At 38.7% G+C, this 17,133-nt stretch overlaps 1 protein-coding gene across 1 annotated transcript in view; it reads right to left on the bottom strand.

The window, feature by feature from the left end:
• LOC141225688 (oocyte zinc finger protein XlCOF29-like) overlaps positions 1–17,133 on the bottom strand; it is an 82,740-nt gene that overhangs the window by 45,613 nt on the left and 19,994 nt on the right. The window lies entirely within an intron of this gene.

The raw sequence follows: 17,133 nt of genomic DNA, 5'->3' as shown, positions 1-17,133 counted from the left end.
GTTATAAAATGTATCATTATTTATTTATAATCTTATACAGTAAAATTGTAGTTACATAGTTTCTAATAGTTCATATATACATATAATATATATATATATGCATTTGTCTAAGTGGAGATTGTGTATAATTGTATATATATATATATATATATATATATATTTATAGTAATAATTAAAATATTAATTAATAATTTAGAACTTCATATATAAATTAAAGTAGCAATATTTTGAATTACATTAGAACCAACCAATATATGTATAAGATATTTAAATAATTCTGTTTCTGTATGAATTTGATATTTAATTCTATTTTCTTATATTTCCTTAGAGTTTTCATTCCAAAGCAGGATTTGATCAAACAACTCTAAAATGGATTTATTTCTTTATTCACACAGGAAGTTGAAAAAATTGCATGATTTTATGTGTATGACATTTTAAAATAATAACAATATAACTAGTTAATTAGTATGTGTGTAATATTAATGAATTAATATTTTTCTGTGCATGAAGTGTTCGTTATAACAAGTATCTTTACAGCATGACGTGTGACAGCTGCGGCCTTTGAACTTTGAGTAAATAGTATAGAATCCCATTCATTCTATTTCCAGCTGATGTAACTAAAAACCTGGCAGCCAGTGAGTAAAAAAGAATCTACGTACATTTTTATTTTTTTTTCAAGACAAGAGTTTTTTTTCAAGTGTCTTAAAATTTCAGTGATTTACTCTCATATTATATTATATGTACAGTACAGACCAAAAGTTTGGACACACCTTCTCATTTAAAGATTTTTCAGTATTTTCTTGAAAATTATACATTCACACTGAAGGCATCAAAACTATGAATTAACACATGTGGAATTATATACTTAACAAAAAAGTGTGAAACAACTGAAAATATGTCTTATATTCTAGGTTCTTCAAAGTAGCCACCTTTTGCTTTGATGACTGTTTTGCACACTCTTGGCATTCTCTTGATGAGCTTCAAGTGGTAGTCACCGGAAATGGTCTTCCAACAATCTTGAAGGAGTTCCCAGAGATGCTTAGCACTTGTTGGCCCTTTTGCCTTCACTCTGCAGTCCAGCTCACCCCAAACCATCTCGATTAGGTTCAGGTCTGGTGACTGTGGAGGCCAGGTCATCTGGCGTAGCACCCCATCACTCTCCACCTTGGTCAAATAGCCCTTACACAGCCTGGAGGTGTGTTTGGGGTCATTGTCCTGTTGAAAAATAAATGATGGTCCAACTAAACGCAAACCGGATGGAATAGCATGCCGCTGCAAGATGCTGTGGTAGCCATGCTGGTTCAGTATGCCTTCAATTTTGAATAAATCCCCAACAGTGTCACCAGCAAAGCACCCCCACACCATCACACCTGCTCCTCCATGCTTCACGGTGGAAACCAGGCATGTAGAGTCCATCCTTTCACCTTTTCTGCGTCGCACAAAGACACGGTGGTTGGAACCAAAGATCTCAAATTTGGACTCATCAGACCAAAGCACAGATTTCCTCTGGTCTAATGTCCATTCCTTGTGTTCTTTAGCCAAACAAGTCTTTTCTGCTTGTTGCCTGTCCTTAGCAGTGTTTTCCTAACAGCTATTTTACCATGAAGGCCTGCTGCACAAAGTCTCCTCTTAACAGTTGTTGAAGAGATGTGTCTGCTGCTAGAACTCTGTGTGACATTGACCTGGTCTCTAATCTGAGCTGCTGTTAACCTGCGATTTCTGAGGCTGGTGACTCGGATAATCTTATCCTCAGAAGCAGAGGTGACTCTTGGTCTTCCTTTCCTGGGGCGGTCGTCATGTGAGCCAGTTTCTTTGTAGCGCTTGATGGTTTTTGCAACTGCACTTGGGGACACTTTCAAAGTTTTCCCAATTTTTCGGACTGACTGACCTTCATTTCTTAATGTAATGATGGCCACTTGCTTTTCTTTACTTAGCTGCTTTTTTCTTTCCATAATAAAAATTCTAACAGTCTATTCAGTAGGACTATCAGCTGTGTATCCACCAGACTTCTGCACAACACAACTGATGGTCCCAATCCCATTTATAAGGCAAGAAATCCCACTTATTAAACCTGACAGGGCACACCTGTGAAGTGAAAACCATTTCCGGTGACTACCTCTTGAAGCTCATAAAGAGAATGCCAAGAGTGTGCAAAGCAGTCATCAAAGCAATAGGTTGCTACTTTGAAGAACCTAGAATATAAGACATATTTTCAGTTGTTTCACACTTTTTTGTTAAGTATATAATTCCACATGTGTTAATTCATAGTTTTGATGCCTTCAGTGTGAATGTACACTTTTCAAAGTCATGAAAATACAGAAAAATCTTTAAATGAGAAGGTGTGTCCAAACTTTTGGTCTGTACTGTACGTGGGGAATATTCAAAGAAATATTAAGATATCAGACTTAATAGTTTATAATGCGCATTAATAATTGGAAAAAATTTGGGGTTAAATATATATATATCTATAACTTCCTATGTGGAACGTATGGGTTGAACAGATCTGTGAATGTCAGAGTGAACATGACAGATGAGTAAATCAGCAGCTGCTAAGTGTGATTGATGTGACAGAGGCCTCGTATGTTTGTAGAGGGAAAAAAAATGTTTCTTTATGTGAAGGTACACAAATATGTTTAATTCTGAGAAAATTATGATACATAATTAAGTATTATCTACATTATATATATATTTCTATATTTCTTTAATAATTATTATTTCTTGATTTAACTAATAGTGGATAAGAGCAACCACACATCAAAATGGATTATAAAGCAAATTTACATTTAGAATAATTTTTCCACATGATAATATCCTTGAATAACTATGATATTATTATTATTTTTAATGGTTACCTAAATAGGTACACACCTCTCTAGACAAATCTATGCTACTCATCAATATGAAATTTATGCAAAATATTTATAGAAGAATAATTAGTTTTAATTTGGTTCTGATATATACATAAATTTTATAAAATAATATTTTTGGTATTAAGGGGGAAAATGTTTTTGATACTGATTACATAATCACTTTTGATCAATACTTATTTTTCACACATTTTAATAAAGGTAAAATATTAATAAGGTACTATGGTATAATTAAGAAGGGTATTACATGCAAAGTTGCATAATTTAATATTTTTTGGTGATGCAAGGTTATGACAAATATGAAATCATCCAGATAATGGAGATATAAGGGTATTTTTTTATGGAGAATATAATTACTCTGCATTTGTCATTAAAATTTAAAGGCCTTATTTTTGTTTTTATTCTTATTTTTACTCTTAATTTTATTTTTCATTTTTAAAATTATATTCTTACTTATTTTCTTATTTTTCCATTTTTCATTTTTAATTCTCAATTTTTGATTTTAATTCAGTTCAATATTTCAATTGAGAAAACACATTAATATTTAATGGGGTAATGTCAAGTACAAGAATATTGCTTCATTAAATATAATGATGATATAAATTAATATAAGAAAAATGTTTCATTTTTTGAGTAAACACAACAATTCATTCATTCATTCATTCCTTCATTCATTCATATATTTATTCATTTTGGTCCAGGAGTATACATTCTTTGGTATTATTGGTTTAATAAAGAAATAAACACTTGTTGTTTCAAAACACACTGACACCTATGGGTTGGAAAAGGTAATTACACTTATGACATAAAAATATTTTATCACATGGAGAACTTGATTGAATTACTATCTATTATTGTTTATTATTCCAAACATAATTTGTTTTAATATTTTGATAATAATTAGATGGATATTACTGATTGCTATGGTACGCTGTGATATTATAGGTAAGGAAAAATTGCCAGATTTGGTATCAGATTAGGGAATGAAGACTTCAATCAAGACATCGCAATTATGAATTCTATCTTAATAAAGACTTTTCATATTTATAAATCAAAGAGACTCTCAAAAGTTACAAGAAGAAGCAACTGATATCCGGAAGTCGCAGAAGGTAACAGGTGTGAATGCTGAGTGGTAATAGACTGTGTCCATTACATACAATACAATTCACACCACTGATCACCAGGACGGGAGAGGACGATGATCCTACATGAACTGGGTTGTGTTCAAGTTTCATCACGTTCCAGTGGTTTCCTATCACCTGCAACGCTTCAATGAAAGCTGGTGAGCAGGTAATACCTGGCATATGTGTCCTGTACATAAAGGACTGAGTACTGGTTATGGTGCTATATAAAGCAGGGAAGTGTCAAGTTAACCCTTGCTTTACTGACCAAAGACGTCACATCTGTTCCAAGAGTGACACGAGACCAGTGCGGACGACACGGAAGATTCCAGAATATCCAACGTAAGTCCAGGTGACATCACACAGATATTAAAGCTACATTTCATCCATGGACTTTGTTTTCTTATCAATTGACACACATGATCTTTCTAATAAAGAGTACAGTTTATGGACTGAACAATAATGAACACAATTATGGACTGTACAATATCTACACGCTATCATTTATTTCAAAGGAGTTTTCATCTAAAGACTGTGTTATAAAAGAACCAAGAAGAAGACGAGACGACGACCCGATGACATCAGATGATGGGACCCGTGATTACTTCAATTTAGATATAGGGAAGTATAATTATACATATTAAATGAATATTAGTCACGGCTTACCATAACATGAATTCACATCATTATATAACAATAATCCGATATTGATATTATTATTACTATTGTTATTATTATGGAAATGTAATGATATTGCCAAGGAAGAAGGAAAGGAAAAAATGATTGTTATCCTAATGATAAACCTGTCTTCTTTTGAGGATTTTTCAGTCCTTTTTATCCTCAAAAAGGGGGGAATGTTAAATAATTAATAATCGATAATCATTTTTCTTAAATCTGAGTTCTATGCCTCAGCCATCGTGTCTAGTTGACATGCGCTATTTGTGCGTGTATTTTTGGTTCACTACCATATGTAGAACAGGTGTGCCATACGACTGGCTATAAAAGCCCATGGTACAGAAAGGGGGGGCTCTCTTGTTCTTCCCACCCCACAAGAAGAATCTTCATGCTGAGAAGCTGATGACATGTAGGCCTGGACACATGCTGGACAAAGACATGATTTACCAGCCAGGATCCAAGGAAAGATGGGTGAATCTCAACAATTAAGCTAATTATGGACAAATGGACAATTACTTTATAACTAATTATTGTATGTACCTGCTGCAATCTGATTCTTTTTAATGGACAATCCAAGAATAAATCGATACATTTTTTATAAGAATATCGTGATATTGATACTTTGCGAAGTCCTCAGTAGAAAAAATAATACAAAAAGAGTATTATTTTACAAACATCAAAAAATTCACACAGCAGAGAATAGATTTTCTTGTTCCAAGTGTGGGAGATGTTTTAATCAGAAATCAGATCTTGTTAGGCACCAGAGAACTCACACAGGGGAGAATCCATTTTCATGTTCAGATTGTGGGAAATGTTTTGTTCAGAAACCACAACTTAATATACATCAGAGAACTCACACAGGGGAGAAGCCATTTTCCTGTTCAGAATGTAGGAAATCTTTTACAAAGAAATCAGCTCTTATCGCACATCAGAGAACTCACACAGGCGAGAAGCCTTTTTCATGTTCAGAATGTGGGAAATGTTTTACAGAGAAATCAACTCTTATCACACATCAGAGAACTCACACAGGAGAGAAGCCTTTTTCATGTTCAGAATGTGGGAAATGTTTTACAGTGAAATCAACTCTTATCAAACATCAGAGAACTCACACAGGGGAGAAGCCTTTTTCATGTTCAAAATGTGGGAAATGTTTTAACCAGAAAGCGTATCTTGATAGCCACTGGAGAACCCACATAGGGGAGAGTGCCACAACTACACCCAACTAGTCTATGTACCGACTTAAAAGGCACTAGCTGTACAACTAAAAATGCCACCACGGACCTAACTCCCTAATAGGCCGTTGAGTTTATCGTACCTCCTGAGGAACCAGAGGGGAGGCCACAACACACTGTCACCAAGGGGAAAGGAAAGTATGAAGTAAAATATGAAAACCCTGAATGAGAAACAAAAACACATTCATATAGGGCAAAGAAGGCAAGCTAAGGAGAACCAAAAATAAAAGGAACAAGTATAATCTCCCAGAAACCTAACATTGTTAGAATGAAAAGGTACTGGGAGGGAAAGCAAACTGACCGGGAGGATAGTTTCACCTTTGTGGTGAAACTTACAGGATTCATCCTCACCAACTGTAACTGTAAAACCTGTCCATTTATAATGACCACGGACAAGATAAAGATTCCCACCTCACATCAGGACCACAAGATCCCAGGTACTTTCAGCTGCATCAAATCTAATGTAGTGTACTTAATTATATGTACCAAATGTCCAACTGGGGGTCTGTATGTAGGGGAGACAGGGCAAAAACTTAGAACAAGGATGAATTCTCATCGCCACACAATAAAAGAAAAAAGAATAGACCTATTTGTGGCCAAACATTCATGGACATGAAATTACTTGTATTAAAAGGTAACTTCAAATCTCAGAGAGACAAAGTTATGACAACCTTTGACACAATCAGAGCAGGAATGAATGTGTCTCATGGATTTATGTCTTTACATCAACTAAGGAATGTGCTCCTCAGACCGTTTGAGGGCATCACAATCATGGGCCAGACCTCAATCACAGGACAATAAAACTTTCATACTCCTGATATTTGAACTTTTCCAATATTTGCGGCCACAACTGCTTCTCCCTTTCCCATACTGATAGTTCTGCTTCATGTCACTTGTCTTATCTATTGCATTATTCCTGTGCCCTCTTGTGTATAAATATGTGACTCTTCAGATTTTGTGTTATACTATGCCTGATGAACAGACTTGAGTAGTCTCGAAAGCTTGAAATTTCTTACCTTTTAATCGCTAACTGAAAAGATGGTATCAACCACTGATGACTCTCAAATTGTAATATTTTTCTCCAAACAGCAATTTTAAGATCTCTCCACAGGTGTTCAATGGGATTTAGATCCTGGCTCATTGAGGGTCAGAACTCTCCAGCACTTTGCTTCCATCCATTTCTGGGTGCTTCTTGAAGTATGTTTGGGGTCATTGTCATGCTGTAAGACTGATGACCTAGCACACAAACACTGCTTTCTGACACTAGGCACTACATTGTGACCCAAAATCCTTTGCTAATCTTCAGATTTCATGATGCCCTGCACATAGTCAAGGCACCTAGTGCCAGAGGCAGCAAACTAATTCCAAAACATCTTTGAACCTCCACCATATTTGACTGTATAGGTTGTAAATGTATTAATTATGTTGCGCACCATGGACAAAGGAACATCTGGATCTCTGAAGATGGACCTTGAAATTGTTGATATTTTTCAACAATTTTGGTTCTTAACTCCTCAGACAGTTCTCTTCTTTTTCTGTTTTCTCCATGCTTAGTGTGGCACACATATGCACACAATGCAAAGATTGAATCAACTTCTCCCTTTTTTATCTGGTTTTAGGTGTCATCTTCATATTGCCCACACCTGTTACTTGCCACAATTGCATTTGAAGAAGCTTCACATGCTTGAAATTAAGTTATTTACCCACAAGTTTGGCAAGGTGCCAACAATTGTGTCCGGCCCATTTTATGTGGTTTTGTGTGAAATTATGTTCAATTTGCCTTTTTTCTCTATTTTATGGTGTTGTTCCAATACGCACAAAGGAAATAAACAAGTATAACAAAATGTGTAATTGCAATAATTTTCTGGGAGAATTACTTCATTTCTGGAACAATTTCAAGGGATCCAACACTTTTGACCATGACTTGTTTTTGTTGCCTTTTTAATTTGTTGCAGCATATCATCCTCTACGTGTTCAGCTATATTAGGAGGCTTGTAGCAAAGTCCAATTGGCAGCTTTCCATTATTGCCATTTCCATGTACATTTACCCAGACTGACTCTCTACATCAGGGATATAAAACATGCAGAGGGCCAAAATAAAAAACATAGACAAAGTTGTCGGACCACCAGTTTACAGTATAATGGGCCCTACATAGTCCTCCATACAGAATAATGGGCCCCACATAGTCCTCCATACAGTATAATGGGCCCCACATAGCTTTCCATACAGTATAATGGGCCCCACAAAGTACTCCATGCAGAATAATTGCCCCTCATAGGTGTGGTGGTTCTGGTGTCGCGGATTTTCCCTCTCTGCTTTCGTTGGTAAAGCACGCAGTGGATGCTGGGCTGTGACATGCGGTGAAATCCCGTCCACAGCCCATCAATCAAGGGGCAGTGTGTCACTTGCTCACGCCCGACTGCAGCCGGAACTTGACGTGACATCAGCGGATGTCGGAGCCGGCTGCAGCCAGGGTCACGTGATGCCTGGTGATAGCGCCGCCCACAGACAATAAAGAACAAGCAATGTATTTACAAAAAGACTTGTTGCCACTATATAAATCCATAGTGCCAATGTTAACAGTAATGGACAACCTTTAATTAATAGGGAACAAAATCTCTCCTCCTCTGGCATGGAGGACTGTAATCTTGAAATATTCCCAAACACCGGATGAAAACTACTGCAGCTAAAAAAAAAGGCAAAGTCCCGATAACCTTAGAGGAATGATTATTTAGAGCACGCTCGGTAAGGGGCAGAAACTCCACCCGGTCTTCCTGATTGGAGGAGACAAAACATCCCTAATACTGCTCTATTTCCTGGTTCATTCTTTCCGTTTGACCATTAGACTCGGCATGATAGACTGAGAGAAAAGACAATGGATAGGGAAGGAGGGGAGGTGGAGGCTTACCATGTTGAGAGAAGGAATGACTTCAGCTGGAGAAATCCTGCGGGCGCCGCACCTATCGGTGATTACAGACCATGAATGGAGAAAAAAAAAGTAGAACCGGCACATCCAACCAGGACTTATAAAAGGGAAAAAATTTATTTGAAGAAAAAAGTTAAATCATGGAAATAAATTCAGAAATCTCAGGAAATCTGATGCGTTTCAGGTGCAGAACGCACCCTTAGTCATAGGATGTCAGAGGTAACACATAAATGCAGCTATATATCTTAAAGAACAATGTCCATTGACTGGATAATGAATTAATTAATCAATACTGAGGTATCAGGTGTTCGCATACACATAATGTGAGTACATGGCGTTATAAGCTGACATGAGTGACATAGATATATTGAATAAAAACAAAAAGACTACCGCAGGGAAACACAGCACCATGTAACACCAGCCCAAAAACCACACAACTGGATATCAAACACCCTGCCACACTCAAAAATGGACTAAAGAAACCAGCGATCTTGGGAAAGAAAAAGGGCAGATTGTATTAACATCAGAAGTATGGATCCTAGCTGACTAACTCACAACTACCAAGAGAAGCAGCGCGGCTCAAAGAGGCACATAGCACCGCACACGAAACCACCGATATCCCGCCGGAGACACCAAGGACCAACATGTCCCAGCAATCCCGGAAAGCCGTCTACAAATACGAGCACAGCAGACACGGCCAACACTGCAACACAAGTGCCAAACGCCATGTTACACTCCAAGAATGAACTAGAAGAACCAGCAATCTTAGAAGAAAAGACTACATGGTATTGACATCAGTGGTATAGATCAGGGTAACTAACTGGAAGCCAACGAGGAATAAAGTGCGGTTTATAGGGGCGCATGATACTACATCCAAATACACCGACTCTGCGATGGAAACATTAAAGGACAACATGTCCCAGCAAAACGTCCACCAATGCGGACACGACGAGCATGGCCAGCGATGCAACTCAGATACCACAACGTCACCACCAGTAAGTAAAATGATTATAGTAATCTATACCGGCGGCCTGGATGAACGGATCTGCCGGCACCATACTGGAACCTCGGAGGAACAACTGGTCCCAGGAGTCCTGACTGACGAACCATTGCTACCAATGCAGCAGACATGGCTGACAATGAAACTTAATGCTGCAACTTGGCCGCAGGTGAGTGGAATGAATGTGAACAATTGTAAAACAGCAAAAGCCAACGACCCAATGGACCGGCCGTCTACACTACTGCGATAGACACAGATGGAAATATATACAAAGTCCATAAGGGAGTTTTATCGTCTCTTACTAAACGCATTGCCAGATAATTATTAGGAGAAAAAACAAGTGTGAATGGTGAATCAGATAGTGATTCACAGGAAGCAGATACATCATTTACAAAAGAAAACTGAACGTGTGCACAGGGTGCGACTGGAAGATACATATAGTGAATCACAGCTGATCATTAGACATTATATAGATTAAATGTCCACATTCCTGAATAAGTAAACACAGTATTTTGATGTAAAATTGAAGTTAAATATACATCGCCAAGCCGAAAAACGGGGAGAATGTTCATAGATGAAAAACAAATCATTTTTGAAGTCCACGCCATGGTGGTACATTGTGTTTAAAGTCAGGATCCAATACGCTTCCCTCAGGGCCGGCTGCTTTTTCCAGCTGCCACCACAGGCCACAAGATTGACCTTTTCGAGTCCGAAAAATGATGAACACGAGGAGACCCCTTTATGTATTAAGGTAAAATGTTTGGCCGCACCAGAATACCCCGAGTCGTTGTTGGTGATATTGTTGATGTGTTCGGCGATCCTCTTCTTCAGTTTGCGTGTGGTATAGCCAATATACTGAAGCTGACGGCTACTGCAGAATATACCGTATACCATGTGGCTGGACTCACAATTTATAAAGGATTTGATTGGATAGGATAAATGAGATGAAGTGCACATAGAGGGGAATTCCTGTTCTCTATTGTCAGTAAAGCCACATACGCTGCATCGATTTAATGCACAACCGGAAGCCGAGAGCCATGTAGAAGGTGTTCTGGTATTACGCAGCATACTGGGGGACAACATATTCCCAAGTGTTTGTCCTCTCTTATCAACTACCTGACACCCCCCTTCCAAAATAGTACTGAGACATTTGCCCTGGTTACATACATTTGCAAGTATTTCAGAATATTCTTTATAGTGTTAAACTGTCTACTGTTCGGAGTGGAAAATACAATATTCTGAGGAGAGGACAGTTTCAAATTATTATTGGTGCCGTACAATAAATCCCTGCGTGGAGTGTTCCTCACCTGTATGACGGATGTTAGATTTATCATCGCCTCTATCTAATAACCTGTCAGTTATGATTTTTCCTTCACTGGTAAAAGTGTCATCATTGGAGCAGATTCTCCTGGCCCTGGTATATTCGCCTCTGGGGATTGCATTGGTCGTGTGCTTGGGTTGAGAACTGGATGCCAACAGAATGGTGTTACCACCAGTGTCTTTACGGTGTAAAGAAGTATCAACCCTACCGGTGACTGTGTTACCATGCAATTCAATATCCAAAAACGAGACATGGATGGACAGCTGGCTAGAAGGAAAACGGATGTTACAATTGTTTGAATTGATGTAAGAAACAAACTCAGAATATGTGGATGTGTCTCCCTGGTAGACAAGGAGTACATCATCCACATATATGGAAAACCAAACCAAATGAGTAGAGAATGTATTATTAATAGAAATAAAATGTAAATTTCTTCCCACCAGGCTATAAAAAGTATTGCTAAAGATGGGGAGAACTTGGGACCCATCGGTGCCCCCTATGTCTGTAAATAAAATTTAGTACCAAATATGAAAAAAATATGTTTTTAACAGGTAATCCAATGATAATAAAATAAAATGTTTGAGGACTGGCGAATAGGCACTATACCTCTCCCAATGGTATGCAATAGCCACCATAGCTGTATTGTGAGGTATGGATGAGTATCAGTTGACCATATCACATGTAGCAAACGAATAGTTAGGATGGCATTTGAAATGATCGAAAACCTTAAGGACAGTAGAAGTGTCCTTCAAAAAACTGGAGTTTTAATAATGAGTAGTTGGAGATGACCATCCAACCACTCACCAAGGTTCTCGTTCAGGGATCCAATACCAGAAACTATTGGTCTGAGCGGAGGGAGGAAAACCCTTTGTAAACCTTAGGGAGCCCGTGGAAAATAGGAATAATAGGGTATTCAGGAATCAACCGTTTTCGTAATTTAGGGTTCAAAATACCGAGTCTGCTATATCCAGACTGTCAGGAAATATTAAAAATCTCTCAAATCTCTCCCTCCAAACTGTTCAGGCGCCCCACCTCCCCTATCCCATTTGGAGTAAGAAGAGCTTGCAATCTAAAAAGCTGCTTCTATGCAAAATAGTAGTGTACAAAAGAAGTGACAAACTTAATTATCCAAGCTAATTACCATACTAAATGGAGCTCCTGGTAAAGGAGACGTGTGACAAAAAGACACCTTTGAACATATGGGCCAGAGACTGAATGAGTTGTGCATTTGATCAGAAATAACAAGTATGACACCTGAAAGAGATAATAAATATCTCGTTAAGGCTTCAAAGGGAATCTATCACACTCCTTACAATAGCCGGGACAGTCCCAGCTGCACATGAGTTCGATCTCCAGACTCTGAGGCACTGAAATGAAATATGGAATAGCGGCATTTCTATATTTCCGATTGTGATAGGACATATATTTTTAGTGGCGGGGCTAAATAAGGAACAGTATGCACATTTTTCCATATCTGTGAGCCCTGCCGGTGAGCTGTAACTCAACAGTGCATAGATAACCAACAGCATCATGTTTGATCTCTAAGGAAAGGTAAAATCGCAATAAAAAAGATGGCATCATTCGCTAACTTCTGCGATCATGGAGCGAGGCGATATCACAGAAATTAGAGATTTAATAAAACCATGAAGGGCGGCGACCAGCCCACATGATGTCATCACAGGGAGTGTGTGGGCAGGGCCTACTTCGACATAAAAGATCAAGCTGATTATTGATCTATGCTCATGCTGGGAGATACATACTTTCATGTAAGCAGGGATCACGTTCACTGAAATGGCCAAATCAATCAAAGTGCTCTCCTTCAGCTAAACTGAATCGTCTCTGTGATTGGTATAATAAGTTCTTCTATTAATCCCTTTTATTTTGTGTAACTGTATATGCTGTATGGTATTGTCCCCCTTTGTAAAATATTTTGTAGATTTTTTTCATAAACATTGCCTCCCTTTGGTTTAAAGGGGTTGTCCACTACTTTCACATTGAAGCTCTATCCTTAGAATAGGGCATCAATGTATGATCAGCAGGGGTCCCGCACCCGGCACCCCCGCCAATCAGCTGTGATCGGTGCCAGGGGCAGGAAGTGCTTACCTGCGGTGCTTGGCCTTCAAGCTGTAGTGGCTGGCGCTTGTTACTGCACATCCGCCTCCTATTCAATTCAATGGGAGGTGGATGTGCAGTACCCTGCGGCGGCCACTACAGATGGACGGCCAAGCACCACAGGCAAGCACTGACAGCCGCCGTCACCACAGTCGATTGGCAAGGGTGCCGGGTGCGGGTAGTGGACAACTTCTTTAAATATAACATTTAATAGTTCTGTTTCTTTTGCTCTGTACTTGTTCCTCCTCTGAAGCTACACGCTACCTATAAGGCGTCCAATCGTCCGGAAAAACAGATTGGTGGTGGTAAAGAATAATCTTTCTTGGGTTATTGTGAAGCGACAGCGATCGTACAAGGGTGCATACATATATTCCATGTGTTGGAAGGTGGTGTGTACGCCGTACGCTCACTGCTAGCTTGCCAATACCTACGTAGTGAGAACAGCCTGCAGCAGCCTATATTGATTGTCGGCCAATCGTGCAATTGTCCAGACAATAGGGGGCTGCAGAGAACTGTTCACTCCAGAGATCACAGTGGGTGGTCTCTATGAGTAAACGGGATCGTGTGGAATCCTTGACACAGACATTCTGGTAACTCAGATTTAAATGCATTAGTAGGATCACATCTTAAGGTGGTGTAGGTGTTTGTGTCACTGAGGATGGAAAGAGCCATGTTACAATACAATTCAGTGTCCAATACCACAACATATCCACCTTTGTCTGATTGCTGGATGGTTATACTAACATTTTGTTGAAGTTCTCTAACCGCTGGAGCATATCAAAATTACTATTATACTTCATATTACAGATGCCACCATGTAATTTTTTTAAGGTTGTTTTCAACTAGCATTTGAAATAAAACTAAAGATAGAACCCTGGATTGCAGAGGATAGTATGCAGGGTTAGATGGGATGATGTTAATTCCTCGATCTTGTGGTTTATTCAAAGAAAAATCTGGATCCTGTAACGAAGACAAAGTTAGTAAGACAGTCTGTTCAACGACTAAGTGTAGCATCATTATGCTCCATAATCTCTGCCGTCATGTTACTAGGAGTGGAAGACTCTTCAGACTCATTGAAGAAATGTTTTGTAACTGTTAATAACCGTGTAAAGCGATTTACATCTCTTATTGTTTGAAAAAGGTCAAAATCTTGCGAGGAGACATAAATTGTGAGACTAGTCACGTGGTATACGGTATATTCTGCAGTAGCCGTCAGCTTCAGTATATTGGCTATACCACACGTAAACTGAAGAAGAGGATCGCCGAACACATCAACAATATCATCAACAACAAAGCAGGGTATTCTGGTGCGGCCAAACATGTTACCATAATATATAAACAGAATACTTCATGTTAATCATTTTTCGGACTCGAAAAGGTTGATCTTGTGGCCCGTGGTGACAGCTGGCAAAAGCAGCCGGCCCTGATGGAAGCCTATTGGATCCTGACTCTAAACACAAAGTACCACCATGGCGTGAACTTCAAAAATGATGTTTTTCATCTACTAATATTTCATTGTTTTTCGGCTTGGCGATGCAGGTTTAACTTCAATTTTACATCAAAACAATGTGTTTCCTTATTCAGGAATGTGGACATACAATTTACATAATGTCTAATGATCAGTTGTGATTCACTATATGTATCTCCCAGTCGCACCCTGTGCACACGTTCAGTTTTCTTTTGTAATTGATGCATCTGCTTCCTGTGAATCACTATCTGATTCACCATTCGCACTTGTATTTTCTCCTAATAATTATCTGGCAATGCGTTTAGTAAGAGACGATAAAACTCCTTTATGAAAGCTTTATATATTTCTATCTGTTCTTTCCAATTGTATATATTTCCATCTGTATCTATCGCAGTAGTGTAGACGGCTGGTCCATTGGATCGTTGGCTTTTGTTGTTTTACAATTCTTTCCATTCATTCCACTCACCTGCCATGTCTGCTGCATTGGTAGCAATGGTTCGTCAGCTGGGACTCCTGGGACCAGTTGTTCCAGTATGGTGCCGGCAGATCCGTTCATCCAGGCCGCCCGTATAGTTTGCTTTTTAGGCAGATATAATCATTTCTTACTTATGGTGACGTTGTGGTACTTGAGTTACATTGCTGGCCATGTTTGCTGTGTCCTCATTGGTGGACGTTTTTTGGGACTGCTGGGACATATTGTCCTTTAGCAGAGTCGGTGTATTTACAGTTGAAACCAGAAGTTTACATACATTATATAAAAAGACATATGATATTTTTCTCAATATCGGACATGAAATCAGAATAAACCTTTCCTGTTTTAGGTCAATTAGGATTACCATAATTACCATAATTTTTAATATTTGCCAAATGCCAGAATAATGAGAGAGAATGTTTTAAGGCATTTTTATTACTTACTGCAAAGTCAAAAGTTTACATACACTAAGATTACTATGCCTTTAAACAATTCTGGACTGCCTATATGATGATGTCATGTGTTTGGAAGCTTCTGAGACACACCTGTGGATGTATTTTAATGCACACCTGAAACACACTGCGTCTTTGTGCAGCATCATGGGAAAGTCTAAAGAAATCAGCCAAGATATCAGAAAGAGAATTATGGACTTGTACTTGTCTGGCTCATCCTTGGGTACAATTTCAAGATGCCTGAAGGTGCCTCGTTCACCTGTACAAACAATTATACGCAAGTACAAACAAAATGGGAATGTCCAGCCATCATACCGCTCAGAAAGGAGACGGGTTCTGTGTCCCAGAGATGAATGTGCTTTGGTCCGACATGTGCATATCAACCCAAGGACAAAAGCAAAAGACCTTGTGAAGATGATGGTGGAAGCTGGTAAGACTGTGTCAATATCCACAGTGAAACGAGTACTATATCAACATGAGCTGAAAGGCCACTCTGCCAGGAAGAAGCCATTACTCCAAAAGAAACATAAAAAAGCCAGTTTACGGTTTGCAAATGCACACAGGAACAAAGACCTTAACTTTTGGAGACATCCTGTGGTCTGATGAAACTAAAATTCAACTTTTTGGGCATAATGACTATTGTTACGTTGGGAGGAAAAAGGGAGAAGCTTGGAAGCCTAAGAACACCATCCCAACTGTGAAACATAGGGGGGCAGCATCATGTTGTGGGGTTGTTTTGCTGCAGGAGGGACTGGTGCACTTCACAAAATAGATGGCATCATTAGCAAAGAAGATTATGTGGCAATACTGAAGCAACATCTCAAGACATCAGCCAAGAAGTTAAAGCTTGGGTGGAAATGGGTCTTCCAAATAGACAATGACCCGAAGCATACTGCCAAAATGGTAACAAAGTGGCTTAAGGATAACAAAGTCAATGTTTTGGAGCGGCCATCACAAAGACCTGATCTCAATCCTATTGAAAATTTATGGGCAAAGCTGAAAAGGCAGGTGCGAGCAAGGCGACCTACAAACCGGGATCAGTTACACCAGTTTTGTCAGGAGGAATGGCCCAAATTCCGACCAACTATTGTGAGAAGCTTGTTGAAGGATATCCCAAATGTTTCACCCAAGTCATTCAGTTTAAGGGCAATGGTACCAAATACTAATGAAATGTATGGAAACTTTTGACTTTGCAGTAAGTAATAAAAATGCCTTAAAAACATTCTCTCTCTCATTATTCTGGCATTTGGCAAATATAAAAAATGATGGTAATCCTAATTGACCTAAAACGGGAAAGGTTTATTTTGATTTCATGTCAGATATAAAGAAAAACATGCAAATGTGTCTGTTCATATAGTGTACGTAAACTTCTGATTTCAACTGTATATATTGTATCATGTGCCCCCAAAAATCTGCACTTTATTTCTTGTTGGTTTTGAGTTAGTTACTCAAATCTATACCCCTGATGTCAATACAATGCAGTTTT

The sequence above is a fragment of the Phyllobates terribilis genome, unplaced genomic scaffold (assembly GCF_046119375.1).
Source record: "Phyllobates terribilis strain yellow unplaced genomic scaffold, ASM4611937v1 Scaffold_411__1_contigs__length_1673714, whole genome shotgun sequence".
Taxonomy (NCBI): domain Eukaryota; kingdom Metazoa; phylum Chordata; class Amphibia; order Anura; family Dendrobatidae; genus Phyllobates; species Phyllobates terribilis.
The sequence above is the reverse complement of the archived record's forward strand: the minus strand, read 5'-3'. Positions and strand labels throughout refer to the sequence as shown.